The 14,408-nt window shown below is 37.9% G+C and overlaps 1 pseudogene; it reads right to left on the minus strand.

Moving 5' to 3' along the window:
* Positions 1-1,219: 1,219 nt before the first annotated feature.
* LOC112308441 (ribonuclease P protein subunit p14 pseudogene) lies at positions 1,220-1,591 on the minus strand (annotated as a pseudogene).
* Positions 1,592-14,408: the final 12,817 nt, after the last annotated feature.

Genomic DNA, 14,408 nt, shown 5'->3' on the forward strand with positions numbered 1-14,408 from the left:
ATGTGATAAATCTTTGGGTAATAAAAGACCACAAACTGGCCACATTACATTTTTTTTAAACTGATTTTTCCCCTCCACACTGGAGTTCTTCTGGGACACTTCAAGGTATTTTTTGAATTTGAATGGACAATCACAGGGAAAAAGTTGCATGTACATAAAAAGATGTATTACCAACCATCTGAATCCTTCTGGTTTGATGTCTACATGGTCTTTGATAGCTAGGAAGCAACATCATGACTGATGACAGGCAGCTTCAAGGCTTCCCAACATCAGGCAATGTCCCCTGTGAGAGTGCTGAGTCATGTACATGAAGGTCTAATTGGACACTCTGAGTGCAATGGGAATGGGGTCCACTATGAGCTTGACAGTAGCTCACAATTCCCTGTTGAAGCCACTCTGTTTCTAACATCTGGAAAATTGGACCTTTCATCACCTCCAGGTATGTAAATATATGTGTGTGAACCTACAAGAAGGAAATACAACACATGTATAATGTGGAGTTGATGTGTACTCCAACCCCCAATACACACACATGTATGCAAACACACAACCACTTCACATGGAGCCAACACAACCAAAGAAATGTTATGCACCATGTACATGGGAAGGTAAGACAGGGAGCAAATACAAATGTTACCGCATTGTCTAGCATATTTTCTCAGTGATCTCCCTCTATTCCAACACATTCTCTTCTCCCTTGACCAATTAATGTCTGAAACACTGCATTTATTCTTGTATGCTTTTGTACAACTTCTCCAACATATGGCATGGCTGGAAAGTTAATTTCCTGGGAAAGAAATACACAACCTGTCCCTGGCATTTTGTATAGTACCTAGGAGAGCTGAAATAAGTCCATTGATCAAAACTCCATGTATAGTTGTCTTTTGTGAAATCTTCACTTAAATGCAAAGCATGGATGTACCTCACTGAATTCTCAGAAGGCAACCACATCCCTCTCTGTGGAGGCCCTGCTGAGTTTAGCCAGCCTCCTTCTCTGCTGCACATGTGATGAAAGTGTGGCCTACATAGCACTGGCTGATTCAGGCAGATTTTCCTCTGAAGCCCACTTCACCAAAGACATGGCTGGAAATTGCTGGGAACATCTTCAGCTCCCTCAAATCCCATCGACAGGAGCTCTTAGCCTGCTGGTCTTCAAACATTATGCTGGCACCAAGAAGTACTTTTGAGGGCAGAAAAATGTTCTGCAATTGAAGGTTATTCAATCCAATACTAGTTCCCTACTGGTACCAGATAATGCAAGGAGAAAAGGAGAAACTTAAATCAGTCTGAAAACACATTTCTTGCCTCTGTAGGATCTTAACAGGGTCTAAGAGCTCCACAAGTTGATAAGACCATGGCTACATATTCTCAAGATGGCTGACAAGGTCTTCTCCTGGTAGGTTAACATGTTCAAGAGTAAGGCAGCATCCTTCCCCTCAAACAGGTCCTTCAGGGCTGAAATAAGCAGCTGCTTGTGCAGCATTCAGTCCAACCCATGGCTTTGAAATCCTAGACAGACTTGCATGCAGTGGTGCTCTGAGGGATTTTTGTACATGATTTCATACATGGCAGCTGGGGCTGGCATCTCTTCCAATGCTGAGTACGCCTGGTGTCGGGCTCCTGCCTTCTGCACACGTGATCCCACTCAGGCCTCACAGCCACCTGCTGCTTCTGTGACCATGTGGCAATAATAATTATCTTGTTCTTTATTATAGTAAGTTATATGAAAGGAAAAAAGAAAAGAGGGGACATGTAAAGGATCTAAAAACACCTTAAGAGATACTAACAATACCTGGCATGTGTTGTACCAGACACAAAGAAGGTGTGTCACAGACTTTCTCATTTATTTCTCACCTGTCCCACAAATTCCCTGTGATATAAGGCATGAGGAGAGCGTTTTACAGATAAAGAGATGGGGGCCCATTAAATAATAAAGACATTTAATAATTTGCCTTCTTTCACACAGCTAAAATGTGATACATCACAGACAAAAAGAGATAGCCCTTCCTGAAAGGTATCCTTAAGTTGTCACCTTTTAAAATGCTGCAGCTAAGGACATTCCTTTTAATTTGTCAACAACAGGAGTTGCCAAAGCACATCAATCCCCCGAGATTGTAACCTCCACCAAGACACTTACTGTGTCTGTTCATGCTGCCAACACCACCTTCCCACCCCACTGTTACTGACACATAGCAGTCACTTAGAAGTTTTTACCGAGTAAGTAAAACATTATTCATTAACTTCTTTTTAAATCTCTTTTGGTAGTCCCTGCACCAATCCTTCCAACAGCTCCTTCAGTGTCCCTCTGCTCTGGTCCTTTGTTCTGGTGCCTAATGTCATCACTACCCCAGCAAGACACAGCCCAAGTAGAAAGCAGTTACAGGTTGTAAAAATGGTCATGCCCCCAAGGACTCTGCACATCTCTTAGACACTGATGCAAAAAAAGACAATTTGGCAACAATACAGTTCTTTTCTTTTTAATTTTTATTGTTATTCAGTTACAGTTGTATGCCTTTTCTCCCCATCCCTCCACCCCACCCCAGCTGAACCCCCCTCCCTCCCCTACCTCCACCCTCCCCCTTGATTTTGTCCATGTGTCCTTTATAGTGGTTCCTGTAATCCCCTCTCCTCACTGTCCCCTCCCCACTCCTCCCTGGCTATTGTTAGATTGTTCTTAACTTCAATGTCTCTGGTTATATTTTGTTTGCTTTTTTCTTCTGTTCATTATGTTCCAGTTAAAGGTTAAGGGAAATGCAGGACAACAATACAATTCTTGACCCAGTAGTCCCTGTTTCCCGTTTTGAAATGGTCATGGCTGGAGAGGCCAGAGGAGTCTGAATAAGAGAAAACCCAGGTCAGACACAACCACGTAAGGGGAGTGTTGGACCTGCAGAACTTTCCCTGCCCCCCTGAATGAGCCCCTCTCCCCAGTGCCAGCCACCTACCTCAAGACAGAAATGTATAGCCTTAAATATCTACAGCAGAAAAAAATAAAGGCTGAAGATAAATTAGCAATTCGTCACAAAAAGCTAGAAAAAAACAAGAAATTAAATCCAAAGAAAATGGAGGACTGGAAGTACCTCAGATAAAAAAGCAAAAGAAAATAAAAAGGTTAAAAGTACAATACAAATATATGAAAAGTTTATGCCGATACATATACAAATTTAGGTAAAAGTGAGAATTTCCTAATAAAACCAAGATTATTAAATGGTCATAAAATATGAATAGTTACACATCTTTTAAAGAAATTGAGTCTGTAACTCAAAATCTTCCTGCACAGAAAACTCATCCAGATAGTTTTAGCATTTTATATTGTCAAATACAAAGATACAAATAACATAGATCAGTCTTACAAATTCTTCCAGATAATTGATAACATGTGAAATTCCATAACTCCTATTATAAGACCAGCATCACCTGCATGCTGATGAGGACAATCTCAGAAAAGGAAATTATGGGTCAATGTTTGTCATTAAAATAGATACAGTAATCTAGATAAAATATTAGTAAAACAATTAAACATTGATTCAAAAAAGAATACACAACATATTATGACCAAGTTGAGTTTATTTCAGACATGTAAGGTTTATTCATCATTCAAACATCAATCCAGGGTAGACAAATGGTAATGGAAGAAATACAATAAATAAAATAATGTAAAAAAATCAATCCAGGTAAGTCATATCATTAGCATAATAAAGGAGCAATTTTGTGATCATCTCAAGAGAGGCAGAATAAAATTTTGACAAAATTAACATTCCTTCATGATAAAAATAAAAAACCCTTGGCAATCTAGGCACACAGGGAACTTTTTTAATCCAATAGAGGGTATTCATCAAAACCCATAGCAAATATAATACTTAATAGTGAAATATTGAAAATTTTCATCCAGAGGTCCAAAACAAAACAAGCTTGTCTGGGCATATTGTACTACAGCTCATCAAGGTCAATAAAGGGGTAAAAAAGTACAGAGATTAGAAAGAAAGAAAAAACTATTCACAGACAACATGGTTTTATACTTAGATAATCCTAAAGAATTTACAGCTACTCTACCAGAGTTAAGAACTGATTTTACCAAAGTTGCTGGATACAAGGTTAATATATTAAAAAAATCAAATGCATTTCTATGTATTAGTAGCATATATAGGGCAAGTTGGTAAGTTTTGTTATGTAGATTCTGCTAGTGCTGTCTCTGGCTGGTAAGGGTCTCAAGTTGTCTCTGGTGATTAACTTTTGTCCTTGGTTGGAGGGGGTGCAATTTTACAAATGTATGCCCTGTTTTTAGGCAAATAGGGAAATGGAAGACAGCTTTCTTTTTCTTTTTTCTTTTTAAATGACTTTATTGGGGTGACACAGGTGAAAAAAACTATACAGGTTTCAGGTGCACAGTTCCACAGTACATCATCTGTATACTACCGTGTGTTCACCACCCCAGGTCAAGTCTCTGTCCATCATCATTTATCGCCCTTTACCCTCCTCCACTTCCCTGTGTCCTCTTCTCCCCTGAGAAACCACCACACTGTTGTCTGTGTCCATAAGTTTTTTTTATTTTTCTCTTTGCTCAATCCCTCTGTCCTCCTCAATTCCCCCTCCCCAATAACTCAGCATTCACTCTATCTTGGAGTCACTATTCTGCTCATCAGTTCATAAATTCCACATATGAGTGAAATCCTATGGTACATGTCTTTCTCTGACTGGCTTACCTCACTTAGCATAATGTTTTCCAGGTTCATTCATGTTGCCACAAATGGTAAGATATCCTTTCCTTTTATGGCTGAGTAGTATTACTTTGTGTAGATGTACTATAGTTGTTTTATCCACTCATCTATAGATGGACGCTTGGGCTGCTTCCCAATTTTGGCTATAGTAAATAACACTGCAATAAACATAGGAATGCATATATTCTTTCAAATTAGTGTTTCAGGTTTCTCCAGATAAATTCCCAAAAGAGGATTCACTGGATAATATGGCAGTTCTATTTTTAATTTTTGGAAAAACTCTATATTGTTTCCACAGTGTCTACACCAATCTGCATTCCCAACAGTGCACGAGCGTTCCCTGTTCTCCACATTCTCACCAACATTTGCTGTTTGTTGATTTATTGATGGTGGCCACTCTGACAAGTGTGAGATAATATCTCATTGTGGTTTCATTTTTTCATTTCTCTGATGATTAGTGACATGGAACATCTTTCCATATGTCTTTTGGCCATCTGTATGTCTTTATTGGGACAGTATCTATTCAGGTCCTTTGCCCATTTTGTTCATTGGATTGTGTGTTTTTTGGTGTTGAGTTATATGAGTTCTTTATAAATTTGGGATATTAACCCCTTATCAGATGTATCACTGGCAAATATGTTCTCCCATTCAGTGGGTTGTCTTTTCACTTTGTTAATGGTTTCCTTTGCTGTACAAAAACTTTTTAGTTTGATGCAATCCCATTTGCTTATTTTGTTTGTTTGTTTTCCTTGCTGAGGAGATATATCAGAGAAGGTATTGTTACAAAACATGTCTGTGATTTTACTACATGTTTTCTTCTAGGATCTTTATGGTTTCAAGTTTTGTCATTTAAATTTTTAACCTATTTTGAGTTTATTCTTGTGTATGATGTCAGAAGGTGGTCTAGTTTCATTTTTTTGCTTGTATTTGTCCAATTTTCCTAACACCATTTATTATTAATAAATAGACTATTTTTATCCCATTGTATGTTCTACCTCTTTGGAAAATATTAATTGACCATAAAGATGTGTATTTATTAATGGGTTCTGTATTCTGTTCCATTTCTATAGATCTGTTTTTATGACAGTCTATGTTGTTTTGATTACTATGGCCTTATAGTATAGTTTGACATTGGATAGCATGATTCCTCCAACTTTGTTCTTTCTCAAGATTGCTGTGGCTTATCACTTCTCAGCTTTTTGGCTTAGATCAAGTAAAGATTGTTGTGGCTCTTCAAGGTCTTTTGTGGTTCCATATAAATTTTTCAAATATTTGTTCTAATTCTGTGAAGTATTTCTTGACAGAAATTGCATTAAATCTATAGATTGTTTTGTGTAGTATGGACATTTTAACTATATTAATTCTTTCTATCCATGAACACAGTATGTGCTTCCACTTATTTGTTTCTTCTTCAGTTTCTTTCTTCAGTGTCTTATAATTTCTGAGTACAGGTATATTATATCCTTGATTGAATTTATTCCAAGATTTTTTAGTGCAGTTACAAGTGGGGTTGTTTTCTTAAGTGCAACTGATTTCTGGGTATTTATTTTGTATCCTGCTACTTTACTGAATTCATTTATCAGTTCTAACAATTTTTTGGTGAAATTATTAGGGTTCTCTCTATATAGGATAAGATCACCTGCAAATAATGACAGTTTTACTACTTCCTTTACAATTTAGATGACTTTTTTATTTCTTTTTCTTCTCTGATTGCTATGGTGAGGACTTCCAGTACTATCTTGAATAAGAGTGGTGGAAGTGGACTGCTCTGTCTTGTTCCTGATCTTAAGGGAAAGGATTGTAGTTTTTGCCTATTGAGTATGATGTTGGCTGTGGGTTTGTCATATATGGCTTTCATTATGTTGAGGTATGTTCCCTGTATTCACATGTTGCTGAGAGTTTTTATGATAAATGGGTGCTAGATTTTATCAAATTCTTTTTCTGTATCTATTGATAGGATCATGTGATTTTTATCCTTCATTTTGTTTATGTGGTGTATCACATTTATTGATTTGCAGGTATTATACCAACCTTGCATCCAGGCAATAGAGCCCAGTTGACCATGGTGTTTGATCTTTTTAATGTATTTCTGCATCCTGTTTACTAATATTTTGTTGAGGATTTTAGTATCTATGTTCATTGGGAATATTGGCCTATAATTTTCTTTCTTTGTAGTGTCTTTATCTTGTTTTGGAATTAAGATAATGTTGGCATCATAAAATGAGCTTGGGAGTCTTCCCTCCTCTTGAATTTTTTGGAATAGTTTGAAAAGAATAGGTGTTAGTTTTGTTTGAATGTTTGCTTAAATTCACCTGTGAAGACATTGGATCCAAGACTTGCATTTGTTGGGAGTTGATTATTATTATTATTATTATTATTATTATTATTACTCCTTCAATTCCACTAGTTATAATCTGTCTATTCAGATTCTCTATCTGGAATGTCCAATCTTTTGGTGCCTCTGGGCCACACTGGAAAAAAGAAGAGTTGTTTTGGGCCACACATTAAATACATGAACACTAACAAGAATGGATGAGCCAAACAAAGGTTTTAAGTAAATTTATGATTTTGTGTTCGGCCGCATTCATAGCCATCTTGGGCTGCATGCGGCCCATGGACTGAGGGTTGGACACCCCTTCACCTCATTTCTCTTGATTCAGTTTTGGAAAATATACAATCTTGTATGTTTCTAGGAATTTATCCATTTTTTTCCAGATCATCCATTTTGTTGGCACATAGTTGTTTGTAATATTTTCTTACAATCCTTTGTATTTCTTTGGTGTCAGCTGTAGTTCTCTTTCATTTTTTAATTTTATTTATTTAGGTCCTCTCTCTTTTTTTCTTAATGAGTCTAGTTAAAGTTTTTTCTATCTTTTTTATCTTTTCAAAGAACAAGTTCTTGGTTTCATTGATCTTTTGTAAGTTTCTGAGATTCCATTTTGTTTCTTTCTGCTCTGATCTTTATTATTCCCTTCCTTCTACTCCCTTTGGGCTTTGTTATATTTTTCCACGCCCTTTAAGTGTGAAGTTAGATTGTTTATTTGAGATTTTTCTTGTTGTTAAGTTAGGCCTCTGATGCTATGAATTTCTCTTTTAGGACTGCTTTTGTTATGTCCCGTAGATTGTGAGTGGTTGTGCTCTCATTTTCTTTTGTTTCAAAGTATCTTTTGATTCATAGCTTATTCTTATTGTTGATCTCTTCATTGTTTAGTAATGTGTTATTTAACCTCCATGTCTTTGTGTATTTTTCAGTGTTTTTTTGTGATTGATTTTTAGTTTCACACCATATGATCAGAGAAGATGTTTGATATGATTTTAATATTCTTAAATTTATTGGAACTTGTTTTATGTCTTAACATTTTATCTATCCTAGATAATGTTTCATGTACACTTGAATAGAACACATATTCTGCTGTGCTGGGGTGAAATGCTCTTAAAATATCAATTAAATCCATCAGATCTATTGTGTCATTTAAGGCCACTGCTTCCTTGTTGGTTTTTGGTCCGGAAGATCTACCCATTGATGTCAATAGTGTACTAAAATCTCCTACTATGACTGTATGACTGTCAATATTTCCCTTTATGTCCATCAAGATTTGCTTTATGTACTTATGTGCTCATATGTTGGATGCATAAATATTTACAAGGTTTATATCCCTTTTTGGATTGCTCCCTTTATCATTGTGTAGGATCCTTTGTCTCTTACTATAGCCTTTGTTTTAAAGTCTATTTGATCAGATATAAGTATTGCTACCATAGGATTTTTTTTCATTTCCATATTTCCATGAAATATATTTTTCCATCCCTTTATTTTAGTCTGTTTGTATCTATTGTTCTGAGGTAGGTCTCTTGTACACAGTATATATATGAGTCTTGTTTTTCTTATCCATTCAGCTACCCTAAGTCTTTTGATTGAAGCACTTAAGTCATTTACATTTAAAGTGATTATTATAGATACATATTTATTGTCATTTTATTCTTTTAACTATTGTCCTCTAGTTTCTTCTTGTACTTCTTGTTCTTGTTTTTGTTCTTGTTCTCCTTCTTGTTGTTCTTGTTGTTCTTATTCTTGTCCTCATTCTCCTTCTTGTTCTCCTTCTCCTCCTCCTCCTCCTCCTCCTTCTTCTTCTTCTTCGTCTTCGTCTTCGTCTTCATCTTCTTCTTCTTCTTCTCATTCTTATTCTCATTCTCATTCTTATTCTTATTCTTATTTTCCAAGAGGATACTTTAACATTTCTTATAATACTGGTTTGGTGGTAACAAACTCCTTTAGCTTTTTATTGTCTGGAAATCTCTTTATTTATCCTTCAATTTTAAATGATAGTCTTACTGGGTGGAATAATCATGGTTGTAGGTCCTGGGTTTTCATCACTTTGAATATTTCATACCAATCCCTTCTGGCCTGAAATGTTTTGGTTGAGAAATCAGCTGATAGTCTTATGGGAACTCCCTTTTAGGTAACTGTCTTTCTCTTGTACCCTGTTAGATTCTTTCTTTTTCTTTAAACTTTGCCATTTTAATTATGATGTGTCTTTGTGTAGGCCTCTTTGGGTTCATCTTGTCTGAGACTCTCTGCACTTCCTGGACTTGTATGTCTTTTTCCTTCACCAGGTTAGGGAAGTTTTCAGTCATTATTTCTTCCAATTGGTTCTCAGTTTCTTGAGCATCCTTATACCATTTTTTTAAATTCTATATCTGGTTAATTTTTTGCTTCTATTTCATTTGACATTTTGTTCAAATTTTGGCTGTCTGTTTATGTTTGTTTTTATGTGTTAGGTAGATCTGCTATGACCCCCACTCTTGATAAGTTGGCCTTATATAGTAGGTGTTCTATGGGACAGAGTGGCACAGTCTCCTTTATTACCTGAGCTGGGTATTCCAGGAATGTCCCTTATGTAGGTTATGTGGACCCCCCTGTTGTAACTGAGTCTTGATTGCTATTGGCTTATTTGTGTGTGGGGTTGACCCTCAGCATGGCTGACTGTGAGGATCAATTAGACCACAGGGCATGATCTGCTATGCAGTGGATGACCACACAAAGCAGAATTTGCCTCAGCTGGGTCTGGTGCCTGTCAAGATGTCATTTTGGATGTGCCATTTGTGAAGCTAACTGGATCCTGCTTAGATGTGGTCCAAAGATGGTCACTGGGATTGCTGGTTGTAGGGCCTTTTGGGAGGGACTCTGGTGCAATCCAATGTCAGATGTTACCTGTGACTGGCCCTGGGAAACCTGTTTGGAGTTGCAAAGCAATCCAGAATTTGTGGCTGCATCTGCTGGGTTTTGGTTGGGCGGGGGAAGGGCCAAGCTGTGCACCAAGGCTGGCTTTGATCAGCATCAGGCCCAGAGGCTGGCCAGCAAAACTCCCAAGACACCTGGAGATTCACCTCTATTGCCTTCACCTGCTGGCTGCCTGATAGGCTGAGTCACTGAAAGTGCTTCTTGTGGTATTCAAATTGCATGATGTCAGTTCTTAACGAGTCACCAGGTACAGGTGAATGGCATTTACCAGATTGATGCAGGTTCAAACTCAGTGCCAGTGTTGGGCAGTTGCTCAGTAAATGTCGTAGGGCACACATGGCTTGTGGGCCAAATCCAGCCTTCCACCTTGTTTTATCCAGCCTGACACCTTGTTTCTACCTGGCGGCAGTGCTGAGATCCTTAACCCTAGTTCAGGAGTAGTTACATTTACACAGTCCTAAATTACATTTGTCCCTTTGAAGGCAACCATGAGGCTGATGTGGCCCCTGGTAAAAATGAGTTTGACACCCCTAGCACCCAGATTATACCCAGTGTAGCTGCCATTTGCCAGATGCCTGCAGAACTTTGTAGTGGGCAGGGATTCACAGAATAATCATGGTGAGCTCAACAGCATTTATCAGGCACAAACAGACCAACATTTAGCCATGTGAAGGGAGGGCTCTGCACCAGATGGTTGTGCAAATGAAAAATGGCCCCTGTCCTAGAGCCACACAAATTAGTCCTTTCAAAATTCTGCCAGGACCCCAAGTTCAACAGGGTGGAACTGCCAGGAGATGGGAGGGTAGGGATAATGCATCTCCAATGAGGGGAATTTGCTGGTCAAACCTGGGAGAAGGTGGGAGGAGTGGTCCCTTCCCCAGAGCCACACCACTCAGTCTGTCCCACATTTTAACCAGACCTCAGCATAGCAGGGCCAGCAGGATTTGAGAGGGTGGGCCACCTGTTGCCCAGAGAGTGGAGCTAGAGGAACTCCCATGAAGGGGATGTGTCAGTCAGGTTCATGGGAAAGTGGGGAGAATGGCTGCCTCCCCAAAACCACACTACTCAGTCACTGATGTCCCTGAGTCTCCCCAGACTTCTATACCCAGGCCCTGACAGCTGACTCCTCAGCAGGTCATGAGCTCCACAGAGTGGGGTGAGAGGGAGTCCAGAGGGTGGGGCTATTGCATTTCCCCAGGCTGATGCCATAAGGAAGGGAATGTTCCACCCGAGAAAGATGGCATCCATGGTATGAGAGAAGGACTCAGCACTGGAGTCCCAGAGGCTGCCCCCTCAGCTCTCTCCCCAGAGCCACAGACCCCAGTCTCTCCTCACACAACTCTAGTCCACTCCACCTTCCCTCCCCCAGAGCCCAGGGTGAGTGGCTGTGAATAAGATTTTGTGCATTGGCCCTTTATTTATGAACGATAAATAAAATCAAATAAAATTCAAAACAAAATAAAGGAGATTTGCAAAGAAAAAATAAATGGTAAAAAGATAAATTAATAAAAGTTATCATAGGTTAACCTGAATGTGAACAGGATTATTATATAAATAATAATTTATATATTATTATACATATAAATTATTGAGATTGTCATATTGAATTAAAAAACAAAATCCAGATATATGTTCTTTATAAGGAACACTCTTAAAAATTAAAAATAAACATTAAAAATAGAGGGGCGAGCAAAGATATGTCAAGCAAATGTAAACGAAAAGAAAGCAGATATGACAATATTAATATCAGACAGCGTAGAACTTAAGGTTAAAAGCACTAAACAAAATAAGGAGAACATTGTGTAACAATAAAAGACAATTTATGAAGAAAAAAACAAGATCATCAACCTTCATGTTCTATGAAAACATGGCACCCAGTGTACAGAAAACTAAGGGGTTTTTTACACAATAATAATTGAATAATACATGAAGATTTTTCCCCCCTCATATTCATGGCCCCTTTTCAGAAGTCAATTACATACTTGGCCACAAAGAAATCTTAACAAATTCAAAGAAGCAGAGAGTTCTCAGGCCACATTCTCTGATCATAATCCAATAAAATTAGAAATAAAAAATGTGACTGAAAGACTTTCACTACTTGGAAATGAGGAAACACTCTCCTAAATAACTCTTGGATCAAAGAAATAGGAAATCACAATTGAAATTACAATCTACTTAGATAAAAAAGGAAAAGAACATATCATACCAAATATGTATTTCAGTGGAAGCTATACTCCAGAAAATTAATAGCCCTAACTGCTTTTATTGCTGCAGATAAAAATTATAATTAATTTGTTTAAAAATAGAAATAGAAGAAAAGTAATAAATAAATCAACAAGTTTAATTTTGGGGAACTATAAATAAAGTAGGCAAACTTCTGACAAGTCTAATCAGGAAAAAGGAAGTAACACTAAAGAAAGTGAAATTAGATTCAAGAAGTAGAACATAGCAATAAGTACAAAGTATAAATAAACACCACATTCCAATCAATCCATGAGATTTCTACAACTGATGAAATTTACAATAACATGGAAAAAAATAAAACTGCTAAAAGACCTCCTTGCAAACCCTGAAAACCTGAGTAGACTAAGAGGATTTGAAAAAGTTTTCAAAAAATTTGCCATCTAACAAGGCCCAGAGCTAAAAATGTGTCAATGTATCAAGCTCCAAAATCTCACAGGAATATATAAGCTCTTCAGAATCCTGATTCATTGTCTGAATTAAAAAAATACTGTAGCACAAAAGAGAAATTATAGGCCAATCTAATGTATATAAGGCAAAACAAACAAACAAAACCAAGGGAAATTCAATTAAATACTCTGAAAAATAATTCTTTAGAATATTAAAAATACATCCGTCCTTAACCCATTAGGGTTTAGCTAAAAGATGCAAAATGATTCTCAAAGAAGAAATCTGACAATTAAATGTATCACACACTTATTTTTCAGCAACAGTAAAGCCATCATTGGAATTAACATCCATTATTACAAGAATAGAAACTGTAAAACCCTCTATAAGGATTACGACTCTTACATTATTTGATACAATTCTCTGCATATATGGTGGGTACCCAATGATGTTCACTTAGGAGAGCTGAGTGCTGAATGCCAAACGAATGGTCCAGGCTGTACGCAGCTCAAAGGAGAGAGGCTCACTGAAGGCTGCATTGGTCAGGGAAGGGCCTTGGTCAGGGAAGGGCCTTGGTCAGATTTATAACATTTTCAAAGGAGAGAGGAGGTCATTCCCCAGCGAGGAATGTTAGGAGCACAGAATTCAGAGAAGCAGGATGAAGGAACAATTATGAGACTGTCCTTTTCTCCTGTGGGCACAGAGAGCCATTAAATGTTTGTCAGAGTGTGAGATGTATTGCATTATATTTTACTGATATTTATCTGGAAGGAGTACATTTTTAAAACACAAAACCTGCAACACAAGAGCAATGAACCATCTATATTTAATAGTTTATGTCAACGCCAGTGGTCTGAAGGAGCAGTAAGAGGGGAGGAAGGGGTCCTGACATGGCTGCAAAGACACTCCCCTGGCTCTGGTTCTCCAAAGCCAGTCCATCACCAAGGCTTCCCGATCTGACACAGAAATCTCTCTCAAAACATAGTCCACTTCTCTTTGTTACCATCACTCGCACCTTCTCCCACCTCAACTTTCTCAACTGTCAATAATTTCTCAAATGTGTTTTCCACATCTACTCCAGCGCTCTTCAAGTCTGTTCTTCTAACCAAGGTGTGGACAATTTTTAACTGAAAGTATAATATTCTCTTTTTGTCTAGGTTTCTCTCTGTGTGTCTCACTCACTGTCTCACTTTTTGTGTCTGTCTGTGCCTCTTTGTCTGTCTCTGTCTCTCTGTCTCTCTCTCACGCACATACACAAGCACACTCAACAAATATTTGTTGAGCTCCTAACATGTTCCAAACACAACACTATACCCTGGAAACAGAAATTTCGATTTTCCCTTCCTTCCTCACAGAGACAATATCTAGTAGAGAAGGCAGCATCTAAAGCCACGATATAAAGTATGCCAGCTATATACAGCTACAACCAGGAGCAATGGAGCAGGGAAAGAGGCTGTGGCAGGACGAGGGGTTTTCTTTTAGTCTGGGGAGCAGGGGAGGCTTCCCTGAGTGGGGGTACTTGAACAGGTGATAATTAAATACTTAATGGTGTTGTAGGCACAGATGGAAAGGAGAGTGAAACTGAGGGCTACAGAAGAACATCCACCTTTCCTTTCTGAGAACTTGTAGTTTCGCCTGGGGCTTCCCTGTTTCTTGGAAGATTTTTAAACCTGCAGCTTGATTCCAATCAGTCCAATTCCATTTATGCTCTAAGCCCTGAGAAGATAATAAAATTCTTCTCAGGACCAAGTGATCGGATTTGCCTTGCTAATTTTAGAATGTTAAAAAATGTTGGACCACAAGAATAGAAACTATATTGGAAA

Source organism: Desmodus rotundus, chromosome 9 (genome assembly GCF_022682495.2).
Source record: "Desmodus rotundus isolate HL8 chromosome 9, HLdesRot8A.1, whole genome shotgun sequence".
NCBI lineage: Eukaryota > Metazoa > Chordata > Mammalia > Chiroptera > Phyllostomidae > Desmodus > Desmodus rotundus.